At 39.4% G+C, this 23,511-nt stretch overlaps 1 long non-coding RNA gene across 1 annotated transcript; it reads left to right on the forward strand.

The window, feature by feature from the left end:
• The first annotated feature begins 1,633 nt into the window (after positions 1-1,633).
• Positions 1,634-23,511, forward strand: LOC113600158 (uncharacterized). Its single transcript, XR_003421111.2, has 3 exons — positions 1,634-4,768; positions 5,351-5,427; positions 22,195-23,511. It is a non-coding gene; the product is annotated as an uncharacterized LOC113600158 (long non-coding RNA).

The raw sequence follows: 23,511 nt of genomic DNA on the forward strand, positions 1-23,511 counted from the left end.
ATCATCTGAGTAACATGGTGGTCTCCTCTTTCCCAATAATGATGATAATGGCTTATATTTTCAGAGCACTTAATTTGTAAAATGCTCTTACATCCATTAAGACACTTTATATTCAAGTATTTGGCATGCAGCAAGCACAAAAGGAAGTGAAGGCAAACTGGTGTGGGTATTTCTTAAGTCTCATTTCAAGTTCATTGATGATTCCAGCACATATGTTTTGTTTCCAAAGTGCTGGCGTTTCACTTCCAGGGTAATGGTATCTGCGTCTTGCTGTGAGCCTCCCTCTGGTTCTTGACTCCTTAATTTATTTTCCTTTCATTTATGATTCTTCCCCATGTAATACATGTTTGTCTGTTGTTAAAATATTGCCCTCATATTGTGTGGCATGCCCAAGTATTTCCTCAATGAGTCACTTATGGATCACAGGGCCAATTCTGTTCTCAAGACAAAATACCAAAGCTAAGATTAGTTCCAGTTTTGTATTAATGATTGCAGGTTCTTAAGGCTTAGAAACTCCCAATAGTTGCACAGATACTGAAATGGCCAAATGGTGGCCGATGTCAAAGGCAGGCTCTCATTCTTTTTTTTTGTACCAAAGGGCTGTTATCCTGTCCTTCTAGATAGTTTCTACTTCAGAAGCATAATCCATTCTCTCCCACTCATCCAGTCTCAAGAGATTTGGAACTATTTTGCAATAAAAGATGTGTAAGGTTGACCCTCTCTGCCCACACTGCTCTCTGCTCAAATGGGTTGAGTCAGTATTTCCTCTCTCCCTAATTCAGCAATGGGCCAGCTGGGTTTGTCTGATAGACTAAGACCCAATTAAATGAAATTCAGACTTCACCTAACCAGGAAAAAGACAGTTAAGCAATGATTTAAGTAATGAAATCAAAGAAGACTCGGGAAGCAGATTAGATCCTAAAACCTCTTTCCTCCATAGCAGTATTTTGGGAAGTTTCCATAGTAGAGTAGTTTGTCTTATGAAGCTTCAAATTATCAAATAGGGAACAATGTTTTGTCCTCCATTGTATTATATGACAATCTAGATGGATTAAAATTCATTAGATGAGGAAATAAAAATATTATTTATTGTTTATATGATTTCAAAGGCCAACAAAAAAACTATTAAAGGCCATAAAGCCCTATATGTTTCTCTCTCTCTTTTTTCCCTTGTTATTTAGGTTTGTTTTTTGTTTGCTTTTTGAATATAGTTTATATACAATGTTACATTAGTTTTTGGGTGTACAACATAGTGATTCAAGTTTTTACATTATGCTATGCTCACCTTGGGTATGGCTACCCATCTGTCACCATTCATCACTATTATAATACCATTGACTATATTCTCTATCCTGGGCTTTTTAGTCACATGACTTATTCATTTCCATAACTGGAAGTGTGTATCTCCCAGTCCCCTTCACCCATCTTGCTCATCCCTTCACCCCCCTGCCCCTCTGGCAACCATCAGTTTGTTCTCTGTATTTATAGATCTGATTCTGCTTTTTGTGTGTTTATTATTTGTTTTGTTTTTTAGATTCCTCATATAAGTGAACTCATATGGTGTTTGTCTTTCTCTGACATTTCTTTTTATTTAAAAAACATTTTTTTAATGTTTATTTATTTTTGAGACAGAGACAGAGCATGAATGGGGGAGGGTCAGAGAGAGAGGGAGACACAGAACCTGAAGCAGGCTTCAGGCTCTGAGCTGTCAGCACAGAGCCCGATGAGGGGCTCGAACCCACGGACCCTGAGATCATGACCTGAGCCGAAGTCGGACGCTGAACCGACTGAGCGACCCAGGCGCCCCATCTCTGACTTATTTCACTTAGTGTAATACTGTCTAGATACATCCATGTTGTCACAAATGGCAAAATCCTATATCTCTTGTATGTTTTCACTGAATGAGCGTTTGGTATTATGTCCTTGATATACATTAAAAAGTGCTACAGGAAACAACCACATGAAATTTAATTTTGCATTTAATGTGGAGATATGATTTGCATGTATTTTCTACATAATTCAATGTCTTTCTTTGGCACCCTTCCTGAAGCCATTTTTTTTTTGAAGAACTAAGTTTCATGAAAAGTTATGCTTCCCTTGAGTAACTAATGTTTTTCTCCTTAAGGATAATGACAAATAATAACTGTTTAAGTATCTCTTTTGTTGTTGTTGTTTTGCCAATTAGGAAGTTCAAGGAAGGATGTGTGGTTCAACTGCAGTATGAAACTTTGAATACATCAGTCGGAGTTATAAATGACATAAACAGTGTAAACATGTAGCGTCTCATTAATAAGACTAGAGGGAGTGAGCGCTGGTAGTGGTGTGACTGCTCATTGGTGTCATCAAAGACACGGGATTTTTCTTTTGATTTTTCTGCCCTACCATTTTTGCCTCATGTCTTTTCAGTCTCATGCTTAGTGCCTCATGTCACATGATGGCTGTTACAGGACAAGGCCATATGTCCATGTTCAGTTCAAGAGAAAAGAGAAGGGATGAGCCAGCAAGTTCTCTTCTCCCTGGCCATCTCAAAAGGAAACAAAATCTTTTCCAAAATGAATCTACTTAAATCTCGATGACATTTCTGGATCACATGACTACCCAACAAAATCAGTTATGTTAACCAATTATAGTTATAACAACGTATTTTTTCTGGTTCAATTTTTATTAATATTTTAATAGGCAACCTTAAATCTAAGGAATTGAAAAAAGTTTAAGTTATGACTCTTGCTTTCTTTCTATAAGCTTAGCCTCTAGTTGAGAGGCAATTCAGGACAATAACAACAACAACACCAATAATAATAATAATAATAATAATACAAGTCAATAACACATGATGTACACAAGGCATTCATCATGAAATACCAAATGAGTGATCTAAATAGTAAATGTTAAGGGATCCAGATAGTAGGTAGATAGAAGTAGACTAAGTCTAGATGGTAAATGCTGAAGGATCCCACTATGATTTCGGATGAGCAGGGTGGGTTTTGAAGAGTAGAAAGGGTTTGAGGTAAATCTTACAAGGAATGAAAGAGATAATTGAAAGTCTTCTTTTGTCATTAAACCCTAGAACTACATATGTTCCACTGTATTTTTTATTATCTGCAAATCTGCTTCCCACAGACAGTAGAGATTTTTGGAGTATCCATGACCTATCAGCTACCTGAAAGTCAGGAATCTAATGATAAGGTAAAATGGCATTAAAAATGTTGGTAGCTTATGTAATGCACTAAGAATAAGTATATCTATAGGGCATAGGAACTGGATGACCTAGGGGGAAAGAGGAGCTCAGTCCAATGGCCATTTACTAACTGCATAATCTTGGGCAAACTGCTTAACTTCTTAAGCTTTGGTTTTTCTCATCTGTAAAGTGAACACAGTAATTTCCTCCACAATGACTTGCAATGATTATAGAAGCTAATATGCTTGAAAGTGTTGTGTAAACTTTAATAATGAGGTACAAATTATTATTTGAAAGTGACACTAATTTCAGCAAAAGACTTCTTCATATAGATTTAATTATTATCACTATCAAAATGTCCATCTAACCAGGTTCAAAGATTTCCATTGACTTCACACTTGGTACTGGAAATCAAAACTGTCAAGTCCACTTATGGCAGGGCTAGTAAGCATACAAGGGCCTCTGAAACAGTGGACAAATATTAGGTTCTTCCATGAGTTGACTGAATCCCCTCGAAGGCTTAGAGAAAATTCTCAGATGTCAAGTCAGTGGGGTTCATTCCAGGTATGCACATAATCTCAAGTAGAGTTTGCACCCATATTAAAAGTAGGTTTAAAATGAAGCAAGATATTACCTTTCCATTTTGAGAAAGTCTGACATCACATCTGTAAAAATGGTATGAACCTCTGAAGAAAGGCTTTGGCATAAGGATAGCATGGTGATGTTCAAAAGTGGTTTAATCTCCCTTTGCTAGATTTGTCCATGGAAAAGTTAAAAATGATTTTGGAAAAAACAGAATAATGAGCACCCTGGAGCTCTCATGCCACTAGCCTCCTCAAATAACAAACAGAAATAAGAAAATAGCTCATTCATATATTATAAAGAAACCACCACACAGAGCACTAAGTACTAAACAGGATGCAGGATTTTTTTTTCTAATCCTAATGCTGTAAATGTGCAATAAAGGGAAGAATAATACACAAATGAGTTTAAAATAGAACTGAGCAGGTCTTATCCATTCTATTTTAGGGAAATTCAATGAAGTATGTACTGGGTTTCTAAAACCATTGTAATGAATGTTGCATGGGAATTCATGGACACTCATCCCAGACCCACCCCCACTAGACCAAGGGAAAATCTTGCAGACCATGAGAAGTTGCATCCAAGTGTATTGCCTCGCATGCTTGACTAGCTGTTTTAATGTTAGGGCTCAGCATCAAATTCCAGACATGGTACTCATTCTCAGTATTGTCTGTTGACCTGATATTTAGCTGGAATAAAATATTTTAAACAGAGAGTCCAGATGGAAGACTGACACCAACAGTGGAGTAGTGTAATCATTTCAATAAATCTTAAGTGCAGTTTAGGCACTGGTTTCCTGGACATCCTGAAATTTACAATTCTGTTTCTGGGAAATAAAATAAAATTTTATGTTTATTACATTGCTCTGTGACACTTTTCATGGGTTAGTAATTCTCTACGGATTTCAGGGGAATACAGCTAACATGTTTTAACCTGTTCTTAGGTGCTTCCTAGGTGCCCAGATCTTACATATGTCATCTGATTTAATCCTTACGGCCAGTCCAAAAGGTAGGTGTGATCTTTTTTCCATCGTAAAAGTAGGTTAACCAACTGACTCAAGACCACAAAGAGATGGACTTGGAATTCTGAGCAGCGCCCACCAATCACATAGCCCCTTCTCTTCAAGTACTTTGAAAATCATCCTTTTTCCACTATAGCATGTGGTGTCTGGATATATCATTAAAGATGCAAATGTATGTATTGCTGCTTTCCTATAACTGCAATGCCCAGGAAAGAAGGTTGGGAGGAATTCTGGCTAATTGGCTATTTTAATTAGCTGAGGGTTAGTGTTTTCTTTAAAAATCTTGTTGAAGCAGCTTTTGAAATGCACCCATCTTCTTCCTTGGCTTAGCAGAATATGGCAACTAAAAGCAATGTTTTATCTGATCATGCCATAGTCTTAACCAGATCTCTGTTAAAATGTCACTTAATCAGAGAGACTTCCTATGACCACACTTGATTAAAAAAAAAAATCTCTCCAAGTTTTCCCTCCATTTTTCCACCCTTTCACTGCTTTGCTTTTTCCTTCACAGCACATGTCACTAATTGATATGCTACATATTGACTTGTTTATTCTTTGTCTCCCTTCAGTGTAAGCTTCATGAGAGAAGGGGCTTTGTGACATCCAGAATTGTTACTCCAGGGCCTAGAACACTGTCTGAAATATAGTAAGTACTCAAACAATACTATGGGATGAATGAATGACTCCAGTTAAATGACTTCTAACCACTTAGTTCTGTTGCTGAAGTAGATTGGGCTGAATATGTGTGTGTGACCCCCTGTTGTCCATTATACGGCACTTAGGGTTGGAGTTATTTATAATAAAGCTGTTGCCACACTGTCTGATTCTTTCTTATACAAATAGACATAGAGCAGTAGTTTTAGTAAATTAAGGCTTCTGGCCAGTTAGAAATGGTCCATCAAGTTGTCTTACAATTTGAATGAAAGAATGGGTCTCTTGTGTGCTCTGCTTTATAATTGCCATCTAGCTCCTCTCGCTGAGTATTTTCCTCAAGATTCTTGCATGGAACACATGAAAAGTTATTCAAAAATGAAATATTTTCCACACCAGCTATGCACCAAAGTCTGATGAAGAGAAAATATAGTGGAGTTTCTGGGTATTCTATGTCAGAATGTGAAGGTCTATTGCCCCCAAAGGGCTAGTTACAACATCTTTAATAGTGTGATAGGCTTTATGAATTTATATCTTCAAAGAGTGGACTTTAGGTTATTTGGTGGTAGCTTATTTTTTATGCTTGACCCAGAAATATAATTTAGCACCAATCAATGAATTGAAAATTCTTCGCTTCAGTATCAGAAAGCAATTATTTTATATTAGAAAATAAAGACTTGCAGTGAAACACGTAATTGTAACCATTACAAATATTGTCCTATTCAGTGGTTCAGCCCATACTTGAATCCATAGTTGAATTCCACCTCTTCATTTCATCTACCTTTACCACAATCCCCCTCAAGTCAGAACTTCATTTGAATGGCTTACTGGCTTCATCAAATGTCTGTAATTCAACCTGCCCCATTTCCCCCTCAAAGATCCCTTTTGCTGATAATCCTCTCCATTTTCCTTTAGTTAATTTCATCATTCTGTTGGCTTACTGGTATTATCTTTTCTACCAAAGATGCAATCTCTTTATCTTTGTATTAATAGCTTCTCAATTCTTGCATGAGCTTCCATTTAAATATCATAGTTTATTACTTTTTGAATAAAATAACTATTCACAATGACTGGGAAATTAGATACTCATATTTTGGGCTCTTATGTAACATTCCTTAATTGATCTCCTCTGCTCTCAGCATCACCTCTTCTTCTAGGTTCACTGCAATTATTGACTGAGAAATCCTATGTCAATAGGATAAAGAGGGGAAAATTGATACTACCCCAGAGTCCTTTATGCTCTGACAAGTTGTAGTCACAATTTAGAATGCTATCTTATATTAGATTGGTTTGTAGGGTCAGGTACCCTACTAGCTGAAAGTTAGGACAAGAACACACTAATTCAGCCATTTGAAGTTTCAATCCATTGTTTTCATTTGTCACTTTTGAGAACTATTTAACCCAAGTTGAATTGATTTGGTTGCAAAAGTAGACTTACAGTGTAAGGGGAAGAGGGTTTCAACTTTCTAGGCAAGGGGAATAAAAGCTCACATGAGGGCTGTGCTGTGTGTGGGCTATGATTTTAAAACTTTGAAACATGACCAATGAATGGACATACCAACACAGGAAAGCCCAAATTTTCTGTTCTCAAATCCTACCCTTGCAATCTCCCTCCAGAGATATTCCTGTCTCACCACTCAAGGAGCCCAGGCAGGGGTATAAATCACTTCCTCTCATTTTCTCCTCATGGGAAAAAGCCCAGGTAAAAACACTTTCTTCCTCCTTAGCCCAATGAACATGTGACATTATAATTCTCTTCAGTTCTGAATTAATGTTCTTATGTTTAGAACTGTCTTGCTCTCTTATATGAATATGGGTGTGGATTGGACTTCAGCAGCTGATCTGTGTTCCATGTAGGCAATTTGGTTTCTCCTGGTAAGTGACCCATCCCTGTTGAATTCTGGATGGTCAAAAATCCATAGAAGGTGTTGAAGAGATAGTCCCAAAATGAAGGATTTCTAATGTGAGGAATTGGCTGGTGTAAGATCTCAGGGAAGATTGTATTGGTGATTCCAAAATACCATTATTTCATAATTTGTAAGGGTATCTGCAGCACTATCAGCACAGCAACTATAGGCATCAGTCCCTCCATGGAATTTTAAAATCAGAGTTGAGGAAAGGGGGCCAACCTCTCTCAGGTGGCAAAAGCTGTAAGAAAAGAGATTTGAATGTTCAGTGGTCATGTTTCCCATCATAAAGGAAAAACTGGTTTGCTATGAGAAAAAGTGAACTTGACCCAGAAAGAGGCCAAAGGCAAGGATGAGGCAAGAAAGCCCAGGTAGCATTCCAGCCCCTGGTTCCCACTGTTCCTGAGATCCAAAGGCACTGCTCTCATTTCCACAGTGAGATAGAATTCACTGTTAATTCTATTCAACTATTTCTTTGATTAAATAAAATATCCACAGAAACCTTCCAATAAACTCCTTTTCCCTGGACTAAGCTAGTTCCAGTTGGAGTTTTTGCATATTTGTATTCAAGAGTCCTAATTATACATGTATACTTGAGAGTTCAAAACCAGGCTTCAATCAGGCCATTCTAATGGTATCTGGGACAAGGTGGTGGTGGTGGGGGGGGGTGTTGCAATTTATCCAATTATAACTTTTTCCCAATTTGCCAACCACAATTAAAAGAGCAATAGTCAAGAATCACAGTTTTTCTGGTTCTGTGTTGAGGGTTAGAGTACCATTTTCAACAGGAAACTTCGAGATTATCTTCTGTGTACTTTTATCACTTGTTCACCAACGAATTCTCATGGCTTCCCTTCTACTGAGTGAATACAAATGACCACTGGTTGGAGATGAATGGGCAGAGCCAAACCCAGTGTGTTCCTCTAAATATCTGTACCTTTTCTCCTTTTTTTTTTTTTTTTTGGCCATGAGATTGCATTTTAAATATGGCTCTTACTTTTTAAAGTAATGCTTTCCTACTTTTTATAAAGTATTTTTAGAAGTAATACATGCTTCCTATTTTTTATTAATTTAAACCCCAGTGATGGTTGATGATGTTAAGCCATTGCAGTTCTCTGTCCCTACATTTCTGGAGCATTCCAAAGGCCAGAATATTTTCAGCTCTTGGCACCTCCATTTCTATTCCTTGTAATTTTCTGACTTTTCCCGCAAGGAGCATGATGCAGAATCAACACTCACAAGTCGATGGTTGTATGAGTAAACAACCCTGCAAGAGTGAAGAGATGTTGTGAATTGATTAATCCTTCTGTTCCACTAGGTGGTGCTGGTTGACATGTCGTCTGCCTTCAAATGTAAAGGCCTCAATCTGTCACCATTTGGTTGTCAGTAGGAATTGATGAGATTCAGAGAGTTTATCCGTCCAAGCCAGGAATTTCTGAGTTGCTGCTGGGCTTGTCCTCTGACTAGATGTGTGGGCTTCTTAATTTCTTTATTCTAAAATAGGCTAATGGTCCTCTATGTGAGAGGATGTAGTAGGATGTCTGGTTCTCTCTCGACACTTCAGAGGCCCACTTTCCTCTGGGGTTTGGGGTTTGGGGGCACTGCTTCATAAGACCTATATGGCAAAGGGGTTGTTTGAGAGTGAAAAGACATAGGTTTGGCTCACCAGTACTAGATATCTCACTATCATCTTGCCTGCTGATCATTAGCATTTGGCCCCAAAACTATTGGTTTTGGGTCTCTCCTTTTCTGCCCCTGAGATAGAATTTTAGATAAGACTTTTACTTTCAAAATGTAAGAAATACAATCATAGGATCCTTATGATAGACTTACAAAAGGACCTTTTAAGTGATTCATGTTTTGGCAGGATAATGCCTAATATAGTAATATTCACTTTATCAGGCATCATCAGAGAAAGAGATATTGCATACAAGCAAATTTTCCAGATAATCAAACCTTATTATTTTCCATGCCAAATCTTTAGAAAATATTGCAGTGTTGGAGTAGATTAAAAATAGTCCTAAAATATATTGTACATGCTGTGCTTTTTAAAGCATAATATGCTAAATTTAATTTATTTAATAACTCACATTGCATGTATGTATGTATGTTCTAAGAGCTGTTTTGGCATTCTAGTATTTTTGCCCTGAAAAATTGCTAAATGTTTCTACCATTCTTCCTTTCTTCCCGAGTACACTCTGGTCTTTTCTATTTTTCAAGTTTGTAATCAGTGGCATATCTTATGCTGGATACCAGATTGGCAGTATGCTCAGTATGGGCTAACAAAGGCACTAAACTCCTCAGCCGAAGTTCTGCATAATAATATATTTGGACAGAAAACTGCACTTTCCTGCCTTCCATGGGGTTCTCTGGACTCCTGAACACCTCAAACCCCAGGGACAGTTTCCCAGTCAATGGTCTAACAGGAGACCTCACTCTCTGAACGCTTCCTTCCCATCCATGTTCCATAATGAAAATGGCTTTATTAAAGATACCAAGGAAATAACATTAACATAATAAGATAGGGAGAGGGAGGAAGAAATCTATAAAAGTCAGAGCCACAATGGTAGGTTCTTACCAAAACATGAAAGACCAGAAAAGAGAAATAGCAGATAAGACTCCTTTATTCATAAAAACAGAAACCCCCAACTGGGATGCCTGGATGGCTCAGTTGGTTAAGCGTCCAACCTCAACTCAGGTCATGATCTCACCGTTCATGGGTTCAAACCCTGTGTTGGGCTCTGTGCTGACAGCGCAGAGCCTGGAGCCTGCTTCGGATTCTGTGTCTCCCCCTCTGTCTTCATATTCTCTGTCTCCCTCTGCCCCTCCCCCGCTTGTATTTTGTCTCTCTCTTTCTCTCTCTCTCAAAAATAAACATTAAAAAAATTAAAAAATAAAGGAACAGAAACTCATCTTAAACTGGCTTATGCTCCAACATTCACCAAAGAAAAGAGGGTCTGGAAAACTTCAGAAGAGATGGATACCAGGGTTCAAATAGCCTCCAGGACCCAGTTGCTCTCCATCTCTGTCCTACTCTGCTCTGTCTTGTCTCTATGCACATACCTGTCTTCTCCATTCATGGCCCCCAGAAGATCCAGGCTTATATCCTCCTGGCTTCCAGTCAAATGGAAAGAGAGCTTCTCTTTTTAATAATTTCTACAAACACCACATAATTGACTCATTGGCTAGGCTTAGGTCTTATGGCTCCTAAAAGTGGATTGTTATGATTGAAAGCTGCAATACACTAATTAACCAGATCTGGTCCACCTGTTATCTCTAGAGATAAAGGGATCGGTCAACCATCACCATCTAGATCTAAGATTTAGAGGTTTGAGTGTAGTCACTCCCCAAAGGAAAAACTATTATATTATTACCAGTGTAGGTATGAATGGATGCTGAGAGAATAAAATCAACAGATTTATGCTAAAGAAGCTAATGGAGATGAGCGAGTAAAGCCTGGACACCGATCTACCAACTCCTATTATGACTGAGAATAATTCTACCACACACCAGCCATGCCTTCCTCCCCTAGTGGGTTCTCTTCTCACACTGTCTCTACCCAGGCAGAATCAGATGGGAGAAGGAGAAGGCAAGGTGGCTGCTGAAATCTCCATTAGCCAAATGCTCTGAACTCTTCAAAAGCTTTTATCCTATTCCAAAGGTTTTCAACTATTCCAGCTATTTTTCTTTCTTTTAACAGGTTTAAATAGGCCATCACGACTACTTCTCCAAGGACATGAATACTGTCGAAACAAACATAGCTCAAGGTCTATCCTTCTAGTACTCTGATGGTTGACCATACTAACATCAAGAGGACTACCTGTGATGTAAATCCAGGTTATCTTTCTCACCTAGTTCCCCATTATTGAATTGGAAGTTTTGAAAAGTTCTAGAAAATCCCACGGATATCTTCCTTTCTTTCCTCTTCCCTTCCTCCCTCCCTCTCACTCTCTCTCCTTCGCTCCATTCCACAAAAATGGACCAAGATCCTATGTACCTATCTGCTGTATCCTAATGTACCTGAGGATACAACCATGAAGACATGAGTCAAAGTCTGACCTTGCAGAACTCACAGAGTTCTGCAGAGTTCTGTTTACACAAGTAAACAGATAGTTATAATACAGCGTGGTCACCACTAGCATAGAATTAGACATAAGGTAGCATGAGCATAAAGATAAAGACCCTTAATTCATACTGGAAGCGTCAGCAGATTGGTTGAGTGTATTTCTATTACAGCAAGGTTCTCAGGACACATCTGCCTTCTCCTGATCCCCAGGAGTGCTTCAGGTAATATATGGGGCAGGAGATAAAAGATCCCAGCACATCCCTCAGACATTAAAGAGCAAAAATTCCTAGTTTGAGTCTATGAGTACTGGTTTTAGGGGGTGGGGATATTGCCTGAGGTCGTGCGCAAACTTCTTCATGTTTGTTCATTTTTTTCTGGGAGAGCATTTATAATTTTTACCAGGGCCTCAAGAGGACCATGATCAAAAGGGTTTAAGAGTCACTACTCCAGAGAGAAAGGGGAAGAGAAAAAGAGACAGAGATGCAATCCCTGATGAAAGATTTCTAATGTTTGATGGGGAGCCAAGGAATGAGGGCGATTTCAGCTGCACTAGACTTGCATCATCTCACTTTCCCTGAAACCATTTCCAGCTAGAATTGAGATTTTAGAAAGTATACTAATAGATTCTTTTTTTCTTCTTTTTAAATTTTCCCTTTAATGGTGAAGAGCCCTATTGCATGTTGATTATATTAAATTAGCCACTGTCTGTCCCCCACTCCCATCCCCTCCCCAGGGAACGTTGAGCAATATCCTGATCAGGCCGCATGTGGATCTGGGCTGTGTCTGGCCTTCTTGTGAAGTAGATGGGGCTTGGCTCCAATGCCCTTCTTCTCTATTCTCCAACCTAGATCCTTCTCCTCGATACATGTGTCTCTACCCTCAGGGCCTATCCTGTGTTTCATTCTTCTTATTCATCTTCATCCTTACCAAATGATTAATTAGTAACTTAGGCATTGGTTGATAAAGGAAGGAACTCATGATTACATTTCAAGAGAAGATTGTCTAATAGATTTGGAAAGTTCTTCAGGAATCAAAGTATGGTTGCTGACTGCCTGAGAAACTGGTATTTCAAGGCATTAGAGACTCAAATCACACTACAAAACTGAGTGCTGATTCATGAGGGAAGTGTATACCCACTCATAGGTTGGTATCACGACAATGGGCAATGACTTTCTGAGAGTCACTGGGCCTCCCAACAACTGTCAAATAAGAGAATTGGACCAGATTCTCTCCAGGGTCCCCTTTAGCTTCAAAATATCAGATATTGAACGAGAATTACAAATAAACTCCCAATAAGCAGAAATGCCCAAATACAGAATGAGAGATACTTAATGCCCTACCATGGAGATATTGTTGCAGAGGCTAAAACAACCCCTTGTAAAGGATATTCTAGAAAGGATTTGGGGTGTGTGTGTGTGTGTGTGTGTGTATACACTCATTTTTTCATTCAACAAATGCTAAGAAAGCCCCATCTACCAGTTAGGCCCTGATGAGTTGGCATTCAAACATGATTCTGACAGTTTCTGCTTTACTAAGTCTGCATTCTAGACTCACACATGACTACCGTGGTCAGATATGACTATAAGGAGAGATGGGCCCTGAGGTCAGCTATAAAGTATAAGCCCTACTAAAGGCATTCAAATGTTAAAAGTATACTCATTTTGTGGGTCAGATAAAATAGGTCTACAACATGTATTTAACATTGACCACAAAGTGGTGATTCATGGTCCAGAAAATAATAAAGATTTATTAAGTGCTTATCGTGTGCCAACATTGTTCTAGGTGCTTTATACATATTAAGTCACTTGTTTCTATAATTAAAGGCACTTGTATTAGGGGCAATTCTTACCTCCATCTTACAGATGAGAAAGCCAACACACAAAAGAATGAAGTGAGGAGCCCAAGTTACCTGGCCAGCCAAAAATTCTAACTGTAGAACTGTTTTTGACACTTTACATTGTCTCTATAGATGATTTCTCTGATTCTGAACTTCCTGATTATATGAAATTGGTCTTATTTCATCAAACTAAAGAAACTGTGTTAGCGAGCAACTTTTATTTACTTGTTCTGTATGCAACCTGTTTCATACAGGTTACAGTGAAGAGAGTCAGGGTCCATTTTATACTTGAACCAGAATGACTTCTGACATTACATCTCATTTTTAAAAAATGGTCTTCTCAAAAGAAGGCAAGCCCGAAAAGATGCTAGTTTCAGATTGTGTCCTTGCCTACTGAGTGGCCAAAGGCTGGGGTGGAACAGTGAACCAATAATCCTCTATTTTATGTCAAAGGAACAAGTAAATTATTCACACTTTTATGTAACAAACTTGTAGCCTTGACCACAAAGCAGTAGAACTTAAAAAGTGGAGGAGCCTGCTTAAGATTCTCTCCCTCTGCCCTGCTCCCCTGCTCCAGCTTTCTCTCTTTCTCTCTCTAAAAAAAAAAAAAAAAAAAGTGTGGGGAGAGGTCTGATCATCAGGTATTACAGTTAGTTCTAGGTATGTCAATAGGATTTTCAAGAAAACAGTAGCCTTCTGGGGCACCTGGGTGGCTCAGTCGGTTGAGCATCCTACTTCAGCTCAGGTCATGGTCTCACAGTTGAGAAGTTCAAGCCCCACATTGGGCTCACTGCTATCAGAATGGAGCCTGCCTTGGATCTTCTGTCCCTTTCTCTCTGCCGCTGCCCCACTTGTGCTCTCTCCCTCTCAAAAATAAATAAACATTAAAAAAGAAAAGAAAAGAAAAGAGAACAAGAGAAAAGAAGAGAAGAGAAGAGAAAGGAAAAGAAAAGAAAAGAGAAAAGGAAAGGAAAGAAAAGAAAGAAAAGAAAAGAAAAGAGTAGACTTCATGATCAAATGAGTGGAAAGTTTTGAGTTATAGGGAGTCAACCTAGGTTTGCTACTTAAAGATTTGTCAGATTCCTTTCACTGGGAATCTTTTTTGCATTTCTTGGGCTAGGAATTTCTGCAGAGCAGATTTGGAAATCTGAGCCCGGTCTTCCCATCTAATTTTGCACATGTGGAACTGAGGAGCTTGGAGAAGATGAGTGAGCCACCCTCGGACTCACAACTGATAAATCATAGCCTGATTTAACGACAGTACTGAACAAAAGTCCATTGGATTTTATAATCCTTTTAGGCTAGAACTGAAAGAAATCTTAAAGAGTATCTAATTTAAGAAATCCATTTTGTTAGAGAAGAAATACTGCTCCAAAGAGGATAAGTTACTTGCCCAAAGTTGTACAGGCAGAGTCTGGATCACAGCTTAGGCTTTCTGCCTTCTCCTTGGAAGCAGACAAAACCAAAATGAATTTAATTATGCTAGCCAGAAGTGATTATTAACCAAGATTTTCCATGTACTGTGTAAAAGCTTCTGCTAAATGTTATAGGGCCTTTACATGGCAGACACTGAAATGCTGCTGTAGCCTCAGTAAGAAAGCAATTGAGAGTTGGCCAGGGATTTCACATCAGGATTATGTGAGGAGCTTTAAAAATAATACTGATGACCCTTGTGGGGCCACACTGGATGATCTAAATCTAGAATTTGGAGGTAGGATGGGGCCCTGATACCTGTACTTTTTAAAGTCCCCCAGATGATTCTAGTTTACATTGGGTGGAAAACCACTAACTTATAGCAAAACTAGAGCAAAATGTGACCTGGAGTTAGGGAGAAGGAGGAGACATGGCAGCAAAGGCCTCAGGTAAGAGGATGCCCAGGTCACCCACAGAGAGGAGGCCATGGTGCCTATCTCCTCAGAATGCTCGCACGCACACACACACACACACACACACACACACACTCCTTTTATCTGTCTAGTCTATGTCTAGGAGAGGAGAAACACCTTGTGGGAAGAGATGAATAAAGGGATCACTGACTAACCTTAGGCCTAGCTGAGTCTTGGTGGGGATTTGTGGGAAATCTTATCAGCATGACCCTCTGGTTTCCTTCTGAAACACACTATACTCTGAGAATCTATGCTCAGGATGTGGAAAGAACAGGTCTGAGAATCACTTAGAACTTTAGGTAGACAGGATTGACATAGAGGACTCTCACTAGCCACAAAACTAAGAGGTGACAGCAGGCAGTTGATAAAGTCCATGAAAATTGCTCTGGTACCACCAATACAATGAACCAGTGATGACTCCCATGAGTAGATCCCACTGCAAGTGGGCACATGTTACTCAACTACCCAGGAAATGCTCCCTGGAATCAATTCCCTGCCCAAGACAGTGGTAGTCTACTATGTTCCTTAGATATCTTTGTTCCTTAGATTCTTTTCAACCCTCCTTTGCCATCCTTTGGAGATTTTTTTTTATGCCAGACAAATTTTGGACCTATAACCATTACTCCAATTATTTCTGTAATAATAACCTTCTTATATGTCATGAGACTGCCCAATCTGGCCATGACACAGCTGATTATGAACTGTGACTCAGTGGCCGACATTTCAAGACAACCTTTAGCCAGTTCCAGTAAAAAGTCAGCAGCCAGCATTTTCTAGCAATTATTGTAATTTTTGTATTAAAAATCAAAATAGCAATAGTCCGATTTCTCTAATTGATTCTTGACTAACCACATGAGGATGGAGTCTCATTTGTAGGGGAACCAGCTTCTTGTCCTTCACCTCTGATCACAGCAAGTCTCAGAATGAAATGCTATCTGAAATTAAATTGTGGCTTTCTTTCTTTCTTTCTTTCTTCCTCTCATTCTTTCTTTCTTTTTATCTCCCATCCCTTTTTATTTAACTATCCCCCGCCCTAGCCGGAACCTGAGAGTTAGCATGTACAGTGTGCCTTCCAACTGAACTGCCTGGTCGTCTATGACTCAGCTATCCAGAGAGCCACAGCTGGCTTGGTGTGGATTTTAAAAGACTCCCCTCTCTCAACCTCACTCTCTCTCTCCACATACCCCTCCCTTACCCCCCAACCCCCTCTCCCTCTTCAGTTACACAGCGTGAATTAATAGCCAGTTCCTTCCAGTTGGCTGTGAGGAGCACAGAGGGAAACTTCTAGTTCTCTGGCTACAGGCTTGGTCTGAGGAAGCAGCTTATAAGGTCAGTGTCCCAAACCAAAGCAGACAGCAATACAAATAAACAGCCATGGGGAGACAGACACAGAGTCAGGAAAATCCCCTACATGACTAGACTATCAGTTTCAGCAGTGCTGTGGCTGGGAATGTCAGGTTCAAGCCTGTGACACTGAGGCCAAAGTGTTTGCCTTGGAATAATTGGTGTTCTCAAGCCTATGTCTCCTTAGTGACCATATTTTGCTAAAGAAAGAAAAATCATGCATGTATGGGATGGGTGGGAGTCAGTTTCTGATAATTATAAAAATGGTGCATTTCCAGGATTTGAGTTAATTGAGGTAGAAGGACATTCTAAATTAGTAAAGAGCCTGAATTGTAGAAGTTCTCAAGAAACAAGTGCCAGTGGGGAGGGGTCCTACTGGTTGATGTTCTAAAAAAAGGATGGGTGTTCAAGATCCTAGATGTCATTTGAATCCTGGCTCCAAATGCGGTTTGTTGTGATAAATGTTACCAGAGGCAGATTTGTCAGGAAACCAGTAAAGCTTGTATTTTGGGACACAGCTAAGGGGCACTCAAAATGAGTTTGTGTGGTCATATTTTGTTGTAAAATTTGCAGAAGTAAATTATTTTGTATTCTTTTTCTTAAAGAAGGATCCTGACTTGTGTAAACTCTAGGCCCCTTAAAACCTGGATCTACCCCACTTCAGAAAGGTGTGGTTAGGGCTGGGGGTGATGGTGAAGGGGATTGCCTTTGGAGTTCACTCTTGTTCCTATTGATTCAGGAATAGAGGAGGAGGTACCCTGCTGGGAGGGTCCAGCTTGTCATTTTCATGGGTGATTTGGCTTCCTCTCTCTTCATCCAGGCCAGCTCCCTTGTACCCCTCAGAACAATTCACTGTGTCCCTACAGACACTTCCTATACTCATGATCCTGACTTTAGAAGCAAATATGAGAGTTTGTATGCCTGGCATAAATAAGCATTCAATAAGCACTAGCAGTAGTGGACAAATTTTGTGCATCCGGAGAGGTATCCCCTTTTATGAGTACCTCAGATCCTAAGCCACAACTGACTGTCCACGGTGGACATGTGCCTCAAGTCAGGCCTTTCAGAATCCTTCCTGGGTTATTTCAACTGGAACGGGGTAAAAAGGACCTATTTTTTCTCTTCCCAAGGCCGTAAAAGATATGAACCCATGACTAATGGCAGATGCATCTTCTGCCTTGCAGAAAATCTGGTCTGAGAATGAGTGGAGAGAAAGTCAACAGCCCTGCAGTCCCTGAGTTCATCCAGCCCCATATCATCTTCCTGTAGTTCATGAGCCAGTACATTTCTCCTTTCTTCTCAAGTAGGTTGCTGTCTCTTGCAACCCAAATTATTCTGGCTGATGCATCTTTTATCTGGAATTACCTTGTCATTGAAAGAATTTGTCAAGCTCGTTGTTTCTCTTTCTCCTCATGGGCATACTCTCTGCAGAGTCATTCTCTAAAATGAAATTTTAATCACTTTTTAAAAAAAAATTTAATGTTTATTTATTATTGAGAAACAGAGAGAGACAGAGAATGAGCATGGGAGGGGCAAAGAGAGGGGGAAACACAGAATATGAAGCAGGATCCAGGCTCTGAGCTGTCAGTACAGAGCCCCATGTGGGTCTCGAACTCACAAACCACTAGATGATGACCTGAGCTGAAGTCAGACGCCCAACCGACTGAGCCACCCAGGCACCCCAAATTTTAATCACTTTTATGAACACACCACACATGAATAGATTACTACACATCCTTGACACTTTCAACTCAACTACCATGTATTGAATACCTATTAGGTCCAGGACAACTGGCTTTCATCTGGACTAGGTGAACTACATGGAAATTGGCTATGCTTATACTGCAAAATAAACAAGCCATAACTTCTTCGTGCTCTTGTCGCTGAAAAGGAAAAGAAACTCTTGGGTTGATCAATGATGGCTGCAACTTCTGGAATATATTAAATGCCATGTAGCTGCTGGATTAATTATCTGAGAGCTTGAAGGACATTTTGACTATTATAAGAGTTAAAAAGAAATAGATGTGTTGGGTATAATGACTTTGCTCTCATTGAAATTACTCACAAGAGACAACTGTTCCCATTAGGGACACCTTGAGTTGGTGACTTCCTATATTAATAGTTGATGTGACTGGAGGGCATCAGTTTTTACTCAGCCTATGTAGGTGTGTACCACAACTCAAACTAATTTAGTCAACACTCAAATTAGTGCTGCCAAGAATTAGATTTTTCAATTAAACAGTTAAGAATGACTAGGGGCACCTGGGTGGCTCAGTCGGTTGGGTGTCTGACTTTGGCTCAGGTCATGTTCTCACGGTTCATGGTTTGAGCCCTGCGTCGGGCTCTGTGGTGACAGCTCAGAGCCTGGATCCTGCTTCAGATTCTGTGTCTCCCTCTCTCTGGCCTTCCCTTGCTCATGCTCTGTCTCACTCTCTCTCTCAAAAATAAATAAACATTAAAAAAAAAAGAATGACATAAGTATTTTACAAATAATGTTTATGGTTGATTTATTAAATGATACTATTGAAGAGTTTGAAAATAGCCTTTTTCATAGGTAGGTTATATATATTTAACTTGAAACCCAATTTTCACAGAAAGTAGGAAAAAATGTATTTCATCTTAGTTCACTGCCCAAATTTTCACAAATTGCCTACTCAAAAGATCAAAATTACAGAGAGAGTGATAAATGGTAAATTACCTGAATAGAGTGTTGGGTTGGAAATCTGAAATCCTAAGTTCTTGTCTTAGTTCTGTCCATAAATTACTTCAATTACTCAGAGCCTCAGTTTCTTCATCTGTATAATGGTAGGATTGGACTACATAATAACTGTCATTTATTGTGCTATTACTATAAGCTAGACATTATACTAGGAGCTTCATGTACATTATTATACTGTCATTTATTTCTCCCATTAATTCTTTAATAGGTGATATTTTTAATCTCTAATTCTGCACACATAAAGAAACTGAGATTCAGAGAGATAAAGAAATTTTCCTAAAACCACACAGAAAGTAGGAGGAGAATAAAGATTCAAACTGGATTAGACCAGGTTCCAGGTCAGAGCCTCACACATAACCATTATTTCATACTTCTCTCAAAGATTCTTTCATCTTTAAAGTACTTTTCTTCTATTTCTATGTAGCATCTATTTCAGGATGAACAAGGTTTCCTCTTTATCTTAACGTATTTAGACCAGATTGTGGCAGTTAATGTCCAGTTAATCCAATTGTAATAAAAAGTGATCTTGGACCTATTTATTCAATTATTACCAGCTCAGAACTAATTTTCAGCAAAATTAAGATCCACTAGTCAAGAAAACACAGATGGCACCTGATTCCACAACTTATTCTCCAGTTCATTCTGACCATATTACTTTTTCTTAGGCACAAACTCTGTTTAGAAGGCAAATTTTGTACTGAAAGAAAATTAACTATTCTTGGCTTCTGTCAATTGAGTAAAATCCTCAGCCAAACACCTGTTTTTTTTTCCCCTGGTCTCCAATCCTTTGACTCCACCCCAGCCATCACAAACAACGTCTGACCATGTGGTCTGACTCTTGTTATGATGGTGGCAATTTTGATTCTACCCCAGTTCCTCCAAAAAGGAGGTTGAGATTCCAAGCAAATCTATCAACAAGCTCATATTTATCTCCTAGAGTGTTCTTAACTCCTTGAGGAGCTGAGGGTTGGAGTTGCAAAGAAATGTAACATGTGGCCCATTGCCTTGTAGGGGCTGCAAATGGTGGGGGCACAAATGAAGCTGCTGGAGATAGAGAACAGTGTAGAATGAAGGGTAAATTATATGTTAGGAAGTCTTAACCGCCATGGTAGAAGTGAAAGCCGAAACCAATGGTCAAGGGCTGGGCTGGGGAAGAGGGAGACACTGAACAGAGGTATAGGCAAAACTTGGGTCTGTCAGAGAGAAGGGTCTTTCTACCTAAGAGGAGTGAGAGAGCCCTGGTGAAGGTGATAGATGTCTACTAAACTTATTTGGTAATCATTTCACAATATACACACATGTCAAGTCATTATGGTATACATCTTAAATTTATACAGTGTTGTATATCAATTATGCTTCAGTTTCAATAAAACTGAAAGGAAAAACAAGCAAGTAAGACAACCACAATGACTAATAAAGAAGGGAATGAACATGATATGCTATAGCACCGTGAGGAGACTTTCTGTGCTGAGCAGACCTTTAATCAAAACCTCTAGGGGCGCCTGGGTGGCTCAGTAGGTTAAGCATCTGACTTCAGCTCAGGTCATGATCTCATGATTCGTGGGTTTGAGCCCCGCATCAGGCTCTGTGCTGACAGCTCAGAGCCTGGGCCCTGCTTTGGATTCTGTGTCTCCCTCTCTCTCTGCTCTTCCCCGACTCACATTCTGTCTCTTTCTCTCAAAAATAAATAAACACTAAAAAAAAAAAAACACCTGGGGCACCTGGGTGGCGCAGTCGGTTAAGCGTCCGACTTCAGCCAGGTCACGATCTCGTGGCCCGTGAGTTCGAGCCCCGCGTCAGGCTCTGGGCTGATGGCTCAGAGCCTGGAGCCTGTTTCCGATTCTGTGTCTCCCTCTCTCTCTGCCCCTCCCCCGTTCATGCTCTGTCTCTCTCTGTCCCAAAAATAAAAATAAAAAAAAAACGTTGAAAAAAAAAAACACCTGTAGTTAAAAACTGGAAAATTCCATCAGAAAGTTTCATTGAGAACAGAAACCACTTTTTTTTTTTTTGCTTATTACCCTGTACCTAAAACAATACTCAATACAGAATAATTATTCAACTATTTATTTAATGAATAAACAAATTACTTATCTACTTTTTTTTTTCATTTTAGAGAGAGAGAGAGCACAAGCAGGGGAGAGACAGAAAGAATCCTAAGCAGGCTCCATGCTTAATGTGGAGTCCAATGCAAGGCTTGATCCCATGACCCTGGGATCATGACGTGAGCTGAAATCAAGAGTTGGATGCTCAACTGACTGAGCCACCCAGGTGCCCCTTATCTACTTCCAATACCTAAATGCTGTATTTGTTTTTTTAATTTTTAAAAAATATTTTTACTTATATTTGACAAAGAGAGAGAGGGGCAGACAGAGCTTGAGCAGGGGAGGGGCAGAGAGACTGAGACAGAATCTGAAGCAAGCTCCAGGCTCTGAGCTGTCAGCACAGAGCCTGATGTCGGACTCAAACCTATGAGCAGTGAGATCATGACCTGAGCCGAAGTCAGAAGCTTAACCAACTGAGCCACCCAAGCGCCCCCCCCACCAAGTGCTGTATTTCATGTAGTCCTGTGCCTCTCAAAGTATGGTCCCTAGACTAGCATCATTGACACCACATAGTACCTTGCTAGAAGTGAAAGTTCTCAGGCTCCACTCCAGACATGTTGAGCTAGACATGCTAGAGTTGGGGTCTAGCAGTCTGTGTTTTAACAAGCCCTCCAGGTGATCCTGATTCAGGCTAAAATTTGAGAACCACTGATATAGGCCAAAGCTTAATTATGGCAATTTTACTACTGCCTCTAAAACTCAAGATACTTCTTCTTCTCTTCCCTTCTCTTCTCTTACTTGCTTTAAAATGGAGGGAAATGGGAATATTAAACCAGAACCAAAACCAAAAAATACTGTCAGGTAATATCTGAAACAGCACTGATAGTGAAATCTTTGTATTTTAAAGAACATAATTATCTATATTCAAATAAATAACACATAGATTTATCCATTTATTCAGGCCGTTACTCAACTACCATGTGGAAGTGTCTCTGACAGGAAGAGGAAGCAGGACCTCCAACCTTGGTGAGGTAATGCTACTCAAAAATCAAATGATGAGGTCCCAGTTAAGATGGCTGCCTGAACCAAGTATTTCCCCTGCCTTCCAAAAGCCCAATAAAATGATCGCAAAAGACTAGCCCAGAAGAACAAAGAGAATGGGAAGAACACCAAGATAATACCAAAGATTTCAATTAATTTCTGAAAAACTGAAGAGGACAGAAGACTGTGGGACCTTCTTGGACCATCTTGAGTGTACTTGTATTCCTGTTAGTAAATCCCGGGGCAGATTTGTGAGGAGCTGGGCCTGAAAGTTTAGCAAGGCTCTCTCTATTCCATAAGTTAATAAGCCTCCTTCACAATATTTCATAGAATTAGAGAATTTGGAAGGGACATTAGAAATTGCATTTCTAAACTCTGCATTGAATTGGTGAAGAAAATGAGGCATAAGGAAAGTAGGAGACTGCCCTCAGTAACCCACTAGTAACTAGCAGACCTGAGATAATTAACCATGTATCTTTCCCAGTACACGTCCCACCATATTCCACTGCCTGTGTCAGATGGCCAGGATTGCCAAGGCATTCTATCACTTAGTCCCTTTTATCTTTCCAGTTACATGTACCTCTATCACACTATTGCATGAGGCATGGAAGAAAATACTGAGCCAGGGGTCAGAACACAAAAATGCCTCAGCTCTGTTCCTGATTAACTGTGTCGATTCATTCATCTGCTTTGTATTTGTGGGGGTATATGGTGTGTTAGGGAGTGGAGTGGACAAATGGAGATGGGGTTTTTAATGTATATTTTTAAGGTTTTCTTTTTAATTAAAAATTATATACAGGAATGTTATTCAGTTATGAAAAAGAGAATGAAATCCTGCCATTTGCAACAATATGGATGGACCTTGAGGGCATTATGCTAAGTGAAATGAGCCAGACAGAAAAAGATAAACACTGTATGATCTCACCTAAATGTGGAGTCTAAAACAAACAAACAAACAAACAAACAATGGAAAAATAAAACAACAAACAAACAAAAAAATCAAACTCATAAACACAGAGAACAGATTGGTGAGGGGGTGGGTGAAATGGGTTGAAGGGGGTCAAAAGGTACAAACTTCCAGTTACAAAATAAATAAGTTCTTGGAATGCAATGTACAGCATAGTGACTATATTGCATTGCATATTTGAAAGTTGCTAAGGGTAGATCTTAAAAATTCTCATCACACACAAAAAGCATTTGTAACTATGTGTGGTGATGGGTGTTAACTAAATGTATT

Source organism: Acinonyx jubatus, chromosome D2 (genome assembly GCF_027475565.1).
Source record: "Acinonyx jubatus isolate Ajub_Pintada_27869175 chromosome D2, VMU_Ajub_asm_v1.0, whole genome shotgun sequence".
NCBI lineage: Eukaryota > Metazoa > Chordata > Mammalia > Carnivora > Felidae > Acinonyx > Acinonyx jubatus.